Source organism: Camelina sativa, chromosome 9 (assembly GCF_000633955.1).
Source record: "Camelina sativa cultivar DH55 chromosome 9, Cs, whole genome shotgun sequence".
Classification (NCBI taxonomy): Eukaryota; Viridiplantae; Streptophyta; class Magnoliopsida; order Brassicales; family Brassicaceae; genus Camelina; species Camelina sativa.
Genome location: NC_025693.1, coordinates 24,700,530 through 24,712,150, shown reverse-complemented (window position 1 = coordinate 24,712,150; position 11,621 = coordinate 24,700,530). Strand labels below are relative to the sequence as shown.

General features: G+C 39.0%; 1 long non-coding RNA gene across 2 annotated transcripts; it reads right to left on the bottom strand.

Annotated features, from left to right (window-relative positions):
• LOC109124844 lies at positions 215 to 2,099 on the bottom strand. 2 transcript variants are annotated; one of them, XR_755476.2, is made up of 5 exons: positions 1,788 to 2,099; positions 1,552 to 1,675; positions 1,191 to 1,423; positions 824 to 1,100; positions 215 to 237 (listed from the first exon to the last, which is right to left on the bottom strand). It is a non-coding gene; the product is annotated as an uncharacterized LOC109124844 (long non-coding RNA). The 2 variants fall into 2 exon arrangements; XR_755475.2 differs by having other exon boundaries at positions 1,191 to 1,675.

The window sequence follows — 11,621 nt, the reverse complement described above, 5'->3', positions numbered from 1 at the left end:
TCATCAAAATTGCACAAATATAAAGTTCAAAAATCACAAAAAAATTTGAAACAAAAAAAAGTAACAGCTAAACTTTAATTATGGAAACACACCCATGTCAGCACAATGCTTCTCATTCAATTCCAATGCATTCTTCAACTTCTCTTGCTCAAAAGCATAATCCAACTCGAGTTCTTGAAACCACCTAATGCAAAGTCTAAGCCTTTTTATATATTCCATCATGTTCTCACATCTCTCCTGCAAAACCCAAAAACCACCAAGAAGAACATTCAAATTCAAGCTTAACTAACTGAAACCAAAAGGGAGACCAAAGCCAAACACATAAACAAAGTCTTTAATGCTTTTATCAAACTGACAAAACTATTTTGGTCCCACCAATTGTCTTATAACACAATCAAGTCTTCTTCTTAGAAAAAAAAAACAATAGATCCAACAAACAAAGCCAGTAAGCTAACAGAAATTAAAAGCTTCAGATTCTATACCATAAGGATCAATCAGAACACATAAACAATGTCTTCAATGCTATTGCCTAATACTAAAGGTCCCACAAATTGTCTTATAAACACAATCAAATCTTCTATAAGAAAACCAACAGATTCAACGAGAAAAGCCAGTAAAAAAAAAAGCTACCTCAAATTCAAAACTTCACCAACTAAAACTCTCTCTCTGCTAATAGAAACCCTAATTGATAAAACTTACTCAACAATCAAATTACAGTATAGACACTTTTTCTTTTTCATCCACACATCACAACTTATATTACACAAGAAAGTTTAAATTCAGGTAAAAAAATTAAATTGAGGGTGGGGGAAAAAGTAGAAACCTTGTAGTTGAATTTGCTCTTGTACTTGATTTGTTCATTAAGAAGAGTTTCAATGTAATCTCTTGTGAACTCAACAGGACCATATTCAGATCCCGTTGTGCTCGCTGGAGCGCTGTTCGGAGTCAGATCTTTTGACCCATTAATCACCGGAGAAGCTGACCGGATTCTTCCATTGTTTGCCATCGCCCCCACCATAACAAACCAAAAAAATTAAAACTTTTGTTCTCTTCTTGTTACCTAAATTACTTCAAACTCCTCTCTCAATCAAAGCATAAACCTGCAGCAACAAAAAAAACAAAGTTTGTATTGTTCTTCTTTCTTAGAGATCTTCAGAAAAAGATAAATTGAGTAATGAGAAGGGGCTTACGTGAAAAGGGTTTGGAGTTCACTGAGGAGTCGTCAACATTAACATCTTCATTCTTGGGGGAAGATCCAAAGCAATTCCCCATTATAGAGGTCTAAAATCTAAATCATCCAAAACCCTATAGAGACAATTGTAAAGGGAAACAAAACACTAACTAATCTATCATCTATGGATGGATCTTTGTCACTGCCTCTGTCATCGACATTCTTCCTACGGCTAAAAGAAGGAAGAACGATCTAGACGAGAGAGTGGCGAGGTTCAAAAAATGTGTTTGGATTCCGAAGGTTTGGAATTTGAGAGATCAGAAAAAGCAAAAGGAAGGTTGAATATAACTAAAATTGTTAAAATAAAATAAAAAGGATACCTAAACACTAAAATTAGAGAGAAAGGAAAAGAGTTTCCGTGTTGTGTTAACTTTGCTGTCAGAGTCACCCCTATTCACTGCCTGCAGAGGAGTAGCAGCCGCTTCGTCGATCCCGTATCTGCGACTGTACAGAAGCATCAAATTGATAGATAACGTGACCAATTTAGCATCAATCGAGAGCAAACCCAGAATCGGAAAACAAAATTAGGGGTAATAAAAGAGAGTGACAAAATTACTCGAAATAGACGTAATCGGAGGATCTGTATCTGATAAACGACATCTTTGAAGAGCAGACGAGACCAACTGCACAAATCAAGTTTATCGAAACTTTTTTTTTATTTGATAAGAACTGCGGCCGTCCTCGAGCTGCTTCCCGGCGAAAATCAAAGGCTGCTGGTCCGGTGAGATCCCTGGATCTTCGCTTTCACATAGTCGATGGTGTCAGATGACTCGACCTCTAGCGTAATGGTCTTCCCGTTAGGGTTTTCACGAAGATCTAAATCTTTTTGAGACTACCGCTGCATCCAAGTTAATCGAAATTTGATGATTTTTAATTTTTTAATTATAAATGGCATAAACCGTAATAAAACACACAACTCTGGTTTAGAAGTAATAATCAAACTTTTATGTGTTATTCGAGTAAGTCGGAAATCTCAACGTGTTAGTCTAGTAATAAACCTACTTTTATGTAATATTCTAGGTAATTTCCCTTAGAAATATGTGAAAATTTTAAGTTAAAAACAAAAATATAAAATAATGAAAAAAGTAAAAGTATAATTACATTACTGTTACCGTCTGATAAGTTTAGGGCATTGTTTGATCTGTTTCGAAGCGACAAAGCGCATAATTAGAGTCCATTAGTGTATTAGACACTTTTTGAAAAGTAATTAGAAAAATAGACAGTTTTTGTTAGAAATTTGAACAATAGACACTTTTTTACTTTTGTGAGATAGAGAGTTTGTGAGAAAGAGTATAAGACAAAAACAAATAAAAAGACCACTATATCTATGACCATGTGTCATAAAAATAGAGTTTTATTTGTGGTCCCAGTTTTAAAAGAGATAAGAGATGGAATATGACCAAAAAAAAATATGGGACCCGATTTTGAAGTATTGCATCAAAAAACTAATGTTTTATGGTCCACTTAAATTAAGAAAATTGTCTCAAATAACACCAAATAATTTTTATTTTCAAATTTAGCATTCTAAATTTTTTTAAACAATTTAATTCTAAAATTAAACCCTAAACTCTAGATACTAAAACTCTATCTTTCAAAATTATACATTAAGTATAAGATAGAGAACCCAAACCTAAAAAATTATTTTAAAATATTGTAATGTGTCAAATAATGCTATTTTGGTGTACCAATTTGGTTTGGTGTACCATCTGAATTAAATGTACAATCTGGGTTTAAACTACAATAAGGGTTTGGTGTACCATTTGGTTTGGGACACCATATGTGTTTTTTTGTACCATTCGGTTTTACTTTACAATCTAGGTTTGGTGTATATTATGCGTCTAGTGTACTATCTGAGTCTGGTATACCATCCAGGTCTGGTGTACCATCTGGGTCTGGTGTACCATCTGAGTCTAGTATATCATGTATGTCTAGTGTGCCATATGGTTTTGGTGTACTATCTCGGTCTATTGTACCATATTTATCTAGTGTACCATCTCAATCTGGTGTACTATCTGGGTCTGGTGTACCATCTGAATCTGGTGTACCATCTGAGTCTAATATATCATCTATGTCTGGTGTACCATCTGGTTTTGGTGTACTATCTCGGTCTAGTGTACCATATGTGTCTGGTGTACCATCTGAATCTGGTGTACTATCTGGGTCTGGTGTACCATCTGGGTCTGGTGTACCATATGAATATGGTGTACCATCTGAATCTGGTGTACCATCTGAATCTGGTGTACCATCTGAGTCTAGTATACCATCTATGTCTGGTGTACCATCTGAATCTAGTGTACCATCTGGCTCTGATGTACCAACATGGACTAGTGTACCATATGGGTCTGGTGTACCATCAGAATCTTGTGTACCATCTAGGTCTAGTATACTATCGAGGTTTGGTATACTATATGAGTTTAGTGTACTATCTGGGTTTGGTGTACCATCTGAATCTAGTATACCATCTGGGTTTGGTGTACTATCTGGGTTGAGTGTACCATATGGGTTTAGTGTACCATTTGAGTTTGGTGTACCATCAGGGTTTAATGTACCATCTAAATAAAATTTCAAAACTAAACTATCTTATTATATAAAACTTGATGTCAAAATTACTAATTAACAAGATCTTGACATGTGTCAATTATATCATTCAGATGTTGACACATGTCAATTTTAAAATTATTAAATTTTTTAGAAAATAAAAATGTAAAAATTCAAAACCTACAATAAAAATAAAATATTATTATAAAGAAATTATATATATATATATATATCAAAAAATTCGAAATTGTAATATTGTTTACTTATTTTAGTTTTAAGTTGCTAATTTTACAAAAAAAAGATTACTTTTTATATAAGATAAAAACTATGATTATGAAAATTATACAACTTACTACTGTTTCTAGAAAAATGTAAATACTTACCTTTAGATAAAGAAAGAGATTGTTGAAGTAAAAGAATTAAAATAAAAATAGAACGTTTCATACTTTTCATCAATCAAATAATTTATTTAAAGCGACTGCTATTGGAACATATAAGATAGGAGTATGTAAGATTAACGTATGCGTTTTTGTAACTATAAAAATGTTAAAGTGAACAAACGTATAATAGGTTATTTAATATGTTCACAAAGACAATTTGTTGGTAGTAGTAAAGAATGATGAATATATTTTAGCAGTAAAATATATTTGTGTGTACAAATACACTTCAAGTGGTAATGTAGATTTTGTAAATGGATATACATTAGTGTATTATAGCAAAAAAAAAAACAACTATTTTTTATAACTAAAATTTTATCTCTTTACTTTTATACATTGTTTTTACTTACGAAAAGAATTAAATAAATATATATTCTTTGTTAAATTTAATTTAATTTTAAGAAATTTGAACTCATCTACAACTATTTTCTTAACTAAAGTGTATCTATTTACTTTTTTTTCATGCAAACAATAAATTAAAAGAAAATTCCATGGTTAGTTGCCCAAACCGGAGGGAAGGGGTTTACAAAAAAAACTTCAGAGATAAGAGAACGCGAAGCACAGACAAGACAATTCACCTTCGTATTTGATGCACGCGGGATCCAAGAGATGAAGAATAGTTGGAAGGACTCCAGCGAGTTCAACTCATCGAGCACGTTGGAGAAGGACGGCCAATCTTATGGGACTGAACCATAGTGAGTAACTCAGCACAATCAGTCTTGAAATGTTGACAAAAGATCCCTGCAACACGTATCCGCTCCATGGTCCAGTACAATGCTTCTAACTCCGAATGCAGGGGGAGGGGCTCCGTCTTAAAGACTTGACCCTCAACAACAAGGTTCGCTCTTCACCAACACAACACCACCAGTCCAATCCTGAATGCAAATTGGTTGCTTTCCAAGAACCATCAATCTAACAACGAGCTTAAGAAATCTGGACATCCGAAGATAGAGATAGAGCTGACATGACCGCCATAAAAGAGAGCGCCTCTTCCCAGGCTAACTTATCGCTCTACAAAACAAAATCCAAATTCGAGTACACCAACTCATATGGAAAACCCTCTGACGAGACATGAATCAGAGATAAATCCCAAATTTCACAAGAGCGAGGGCATTCAAAGAAAACATGATTAATAGTCACAACCACATAATCACATCTTTTACACCAAATATCACATTGACACTTCGGTGTATCTATTGACTTTTATAGATAGTTTTTACTTACTAAAAATATTTCTTTTAAAATCTTTGTTAAATTTAGCTTTATTTTAAATACTCTAAACCCGCACATCGGGCGGATCCTAATCTAGTATACTATAAATACTAAACCTTATTCCTTCAAAACTATAACGTAAATATAAAATGGAGAACTCAAAAACTAAAAACAAAAAAAAAAATCTAAACTTTTTAGCTAAAAAAATTAATTTAAAATATTGTAATGTGTCTAATAATGATATTTTGGGAAGTTTATGAAATGTGTGATATAATTATCCATAATACATGTTTTAGTGTTGTTTAGGATATTTCTCAAAAATCAATTACACATCTAAAATTCAAAACACATAAATCCATTAAAAATGATTTATTAATTTGTAAAGATAATTTTATTATTTAGGTTATGTCTAAAAAAATAAAAAGTATTAAATTCATCAATTACAAAACATACCTTTGTTATTAATGAGCTTATTTTTATTAGGCTCAAATTTAAAAACCAATTTGTCTTTATGTGGATAGATAAAGAAAGAAACTAAAGGTTAAAAATGGATTATTACAACATATATTTCTTATTGAGCTGATTTTTATTATTCTCAAATTTAAAAACCAATTTGTCTTTATGTAGATACATAAAGAAAGAAACAAAAGGTTAAAAATGTCATTTTCTAAATCCTTCTCTAATAGAGCTTTCCTTTAGAGAGGAAAGAGAAAAGTGCATACTTCTCAAATCTCCTATATATTAATAGAGAAGCATTCTCTTGAAAAAGTTGATGTGTCGTCGCCAGAGAGCTCAAAACACATTTAACTATTTAACCTCGTTTATATTTATTATTTACAACTATATGCCATTGTGTTTTTGAAAAAAAAAAACAAATGTGTTATTCCTAAAAACTTTATCACCTGACTTTATTAATATTAATTAAGGTTAACCTTAAAATATATTTTAAATATTAGAAAATGATTTATTGAAATGCATTTGTAACCTACGCGGATCTCATAATTCAAGCAGGAAAGATGCGGCTCAAAATATTTAAACCCGTTGGCTTAGCGGACGGGTTTGACCGGGTTAACAATTTTATTTAAATTATCCAGTTCATGAAATTTTTGTTTTTTGTGATTTTTATCTGATTCAATAGATCAAGATTTTGATAAAAATCTAACGATCATTAATTCGGTTCACATAATATCCAGATCCGCTATCATGTCAATCTAAAATTCATGGTGAAACGATTACTGTAACATCCGCGAACCGGATTATGCGGTTTTGGTAGGAGTGTCGATCGACACCCTTGTGGCATCGATCGACACCACTAATCCTGGGTTCGTCGGGTTTGTTTTAATTCGCGATTTTGGTTTGGGTTGGTTTGGTTTAGTGACCTAAACCGAGTATTTAAGTGGGGAAGCGACAAATTAAGGTTTTTAGAGTGTTTTGTCACCGTTTATCAGAGAAAAGAGGGAGAAAAGGAGAGAAAACGTTTCCTGTGAGTTTCTGGGCTTGTTCTTGGTGTTTTGGAGAGATCTGTGGCTATAGAAGAGATAGTTGTTGCTGGGAACGGAGGAGAAGCTCCTGGAGGTGTTGTTTCCATCGATTTCTCAATCCAATCTTCCTATATTTGAGGTGAGTGCTTGACCATGGTTGATCTAAGCATGAGATCTCTTTTGTTTGGGTGTTTTCTTTGTTGTTTGTGGTGTTTGCTTGCTTGGGTTCGTTGTTTTCGTGTTTACCAGAGATTCCTGAGGTATTTGGGTGAGTTTGAGACGGTTTCGAGGTGGATTGAAATGGAAGTTTGACGTTCGGGTTCGCGCATATCGTGTCTGCAGAAGAGGCATCGGTCGACACCATTTGGCGGAGCATCGGTCGACACTCTAGTGGCATCGGTCGACACCATTTGGCGGAGCATCGGTCGACACTCTCTTGTAGCATCGGTCGACACCAGTCTCAACCGAGACTTGTTTTCCTGGTTTGATGTATTGCTTGTGTTTTGTTTGCTTGCTTAAACATGAGAGTCTCATATGCTTGTGTGTATAACCTAGTAGATGGGAGGACGGCCTCACTAAGTATTTATGATAATACTTACGCATCTCAATTGTTGTTTGTGGTGTGCAGGTATAGGCAAAGTGTGATCGTGGAATCATGGCGATGAGGAGGAGGATGATCTAGGGTCTCGTTTGTGTGTTATTGGATTTATTGTTTATGTTGTTGGAACCTTGGTTAGTATCATGTTAGGTTGNTAATTCGCGATTTTGGTTTGGGTTGGTTTGGTTTAGTGACCTAAACCGAGTATTTAAGTGGGGAAGCGACAAATTAAGGTTTTTAGAGTGTTTTGTCACCGTTTATCAGAGAAAAGAGGGAGAAAAGGAGAGAAAACGTTTCCTGTGAGTTTCTGGGCTTGTTCTTGGTGTTTTGGAGAGATCTGTGGCTATAGAAGAGATAGCTGTTGCTGGGAACGGAGGAGAAGCTCCTGGAGGTGTTGTTTCCATCGATTTCTCAATCCAATCTTCCTATATTTGAGGTGAGTGCTTGACCATGGTTGATCTAAGCATGAGATCTCTTTTGTTTGGGTGTTTTCTTTGTTGTTTGTGGTGTTTGCTTGCTTGGGTTCGTTGTTTTCGTGTTTACCAGAGATTCCTGAGGTATTTGGGTGAGTTTGAGACGGTTTCGAGGTGGATTGAAATGGAAGTTTGACGTTCGGGTTCGCGCATATCGTGTCTGCAGAAGTGGCATCGGTCGACACCATTTGGCGGAGCATCGGTCGACACTCTAGTGGCATCGGTCGACACTCTAGTGGCATCGGTCGACACCATTTGGTGGAGCATCGGTCGACACTCTCTTGTAGCATCGGTCGACACCAGTCTCAACCGAGACTTGTTTTCCTGGTTTGATGTATTGCTTGTGTTTGTTTGCTTGCTTAAACATGAGGGTCTCATATGCTTGTGTGTATAACCTAGTAGATGGGAGGACGGTCTCACTAAGTATTTATGATAATACTTATGCATCTCAATTGTTGTTTGTGGTGTGCAGGTATAGGCAAAGTGTGATCGTGGAATCATGGCGATGAGGAGGAGGATGATCTAGGGTCTCGTTTGTGTGTTATTGGATTTATTGTTTATGTTGTTGGAACCTTGGTTAGTATCATGTTAGGTTGCTGGATAGAATGGTTAGAAATGTTATTGTGTTGGTTTTGTATTATTGTTATGTTTCCGCTGTGCATGTTATCGGATATCGGTTTATCATTGGTTGGTTTGTGTGTGTGGGTTGGTTTGTTCAATTAAGTAGTATGGGATGCATAATTATATATTGTATTTAATTATTAAAAAAAAAAGGTTGGGTTGTTTCATTTTGGTATCATAGCACATACGGTTCTAGGATGGTTAAGTGAATGGTTTAGAGCAGTTTAGGAATTTAATTGGTTGAAGTGTTTTCCTGTTGCTGGATGCATGACGTTGTGTGATGAAATTGAATATGCGTAGTTAGTCAAATTGTTTGTGGTATGGAGTCCTAGTATCATCCTCTTCGAGCCTTCAATGAGATTCCATGGTAAGATGTGTACTTTATGTGCGGTTTTGAATTGTGTGCTTAGCCTTCTGTTCTGGGTAGTGCAGATGGCTAGAGAGGGTGCTGTTGGTCGTGGGCGTGGTCGTGGGCGTGGTCGTGGTCGTGGTCGTGGTCGGGGATGAGGTCAGGTTCCCGAGGCCAGTGTGAGTGTGACCCAGAGCATGGCCAGTGAGGAGGTAGCGGAGTCACAAGTTCATCCTAATGTGTCTGCAGACCAAGCTGGTTTGGGTGGCGGCAGGGCGGATGGGCCCGGTGTCGGTCATGGTGTTGCCCCGGGTGTGAGGGTTGCGGCAGAGGGTGCTCCAGGCAGGGAGGATGTCTTGATGGACTTGCAAGCTCAGGTTTTGGCGCGGCTTCCAGCAGCAGTGCCGCCAGTGGTTGGTGGGCAGGTTCGAGCAGTGCCGCCAATGGTTGGTGGTCAGGTTCGAGTAGTGCCGCCAGTGGTTGGTGGGCAGGTTCCAGTGGTGCCGCCAGTGGTAGGTAGGCAGGTTCCAGCGGTGCAGCCTGTGGCGGGTTTGCAGGCAGGTCTTCAGCCGGGGGCCGAAGTAGTGGACGCTAAGTATGTGCAGATGATGGAGCAGCTGCAGCGAGTGGGAGCGGGGTCTTTCTCGGCAGGTACGGATCCAAGTGTGGCTGATGAGTGGAGGGAGCGGATGGACGATATTTTTCAGTCGCTTCGGTGTCCCGACCGGTATAGAGTGGATTTGGCAGTGCACTACTTTTCAGGTGATGCACGTGTGTGGTGGAGGTCGGTGACAGCACGGAGGGTGCAGCGGGATATGACTTGGGGAGATTTTGTGAGGGAGTTTAACACCAAGTATTTTCCACAGGAGGCTCTTGATCGCATGGAGGCACGGTTCTTGGGGTTGACTCAGGGGAACCGCACAGTACGGGAGCTAGATGCAGAGTTCAGTCGGCTTGTGGGGTATACAGGCCGGGCATGGGAGCCAGAGTCGGCTCAGGTGCGGAGGTTCTTGTTGGCTTTGCAGGATGATCTGAGGACTCGGTGCAGAGTGAGGAGTTATGCTACGAGGGCGGAGCTGGTTGAGGTTGCAGCTGGGATAGAGGATGATTTGAGGTCACAGTTAGTGGTGGTCAGTCCAGCGGCTCGTTCAGAGGAGACATTGGAGCAGAGCATTCCAAGCAAGGATAGGCAGTTGGAGCAAAAGCGTAAAAGGAAGCGGGAAGAGACGACAGTAGCAAACCAAGGTGGCCAGGGAGGCTATGGGCACGGGAGCATGGATCACGTGTTGGCAAGCGGGCCCAGGGGAGGTGACTCGCAGGAGTACCGTCGAGTGTGTTATCATTGCGGGGAGGAAGGGCATATCAGGCCTTTCTGTCCTAAGACGAGGCAGATGATGGAGGTTGCAGCGCAGCCGAAGGGAGGACAGGGTGTCCATTCCGGCGCTTAGTTTTAGCTTTTTGGTTTCTTTCTTTCATTATTTATTTCCATTTGGAGTTGTAAACGATTATTGCATTTGAGATTCTAATAAAAGTTAGAGTTCTTTGGATTTGGGAATTGTGAAACCAGTGGAAAAGAAATAGATTGGGAATTCTATAAATGGAAAGTTTCCATAAATAGAAGGTTGCTATAAATGGAAAGTTTATATAAATAGAATGTCATTATAAAGGAAAGTTTCTAAAAATGGGAAGTTTTATGAATAGTTAAAGCTTCCCTATTAATGGAAAGAGTTGAGGTAGATCTAGTCGGGAGATACTCGATGACATCAGACTTGTTTGCTCAAGATTGTGTGGGCCCAACTCATGTGGTACCGATAGCTCGATGGACTTTGTAGCCAGAGAGTGGGAGTGGTATGTTTGCTTCGGATGACGATCCGAGAGCGCGCTTTAGGGTGACGATCCAAGAGCGGGATTATGAGACTCCCTGGATACCGTAGCTGTGAGCCGGTATGTCTCGAGGGTTACGACCCGAGAGTGGGGGGAGTGGGCGTGTGAGACTCCCTGGATACCGTAGCTGTAGGGGATTGTGAGTGACTTCCTGGATGCCGTAGCTTAAGGTGGTTAGCCTGATAGCGAGCCGGCATGATTCGTTGGTTGCAACCACGGACGGGGGAAGCACTGAGTTGTGAGCAAATAATGTCTAGGATGTGAGTATATTGACTAGAGGGAGACCTCATGGTTCAGTCGGAGGTGTGCGGGCTGTTGCGACAGTTGCACGGGAAACCTTGGCTGGCGGTGTTCAGTCCGGTCGGAGGACGTGCGGGCCGTGTTGACGGTGGCACAGAGGTCCTTGATGGATGGAAGGTGCTGTGGGATTCGAGGACGAATCCTTATTGGTGGGGGAGAATTTTAACATCGGTGAACCGGATTATGCGGTTTTGGTAGGAGTGTCGATCGACACCCTTGTGGCATCGATCGACACCACTAATCCTGGGTTCGTCGGGTTTGTTTTAACTCGCGATTTTGGTTTGGGTTAGTTTGGTTTAGTGACCTAAACCGAGTATTTAAGTGGGGAAGCGACAAATTAAGGGTTTTAGAGTGTTTTGTCGCCGTTTATCAGAGAAAATAGGGAGAAAAGGAGAGAAAACGTTTCCTATGNTGGGGGGAGTGGGCGTGTGAGACTCCCTGGATACCGTAGCTGTAGGGGATGGCCTGGCAGTGAGCCGGTATGACTCGAAGGTTGT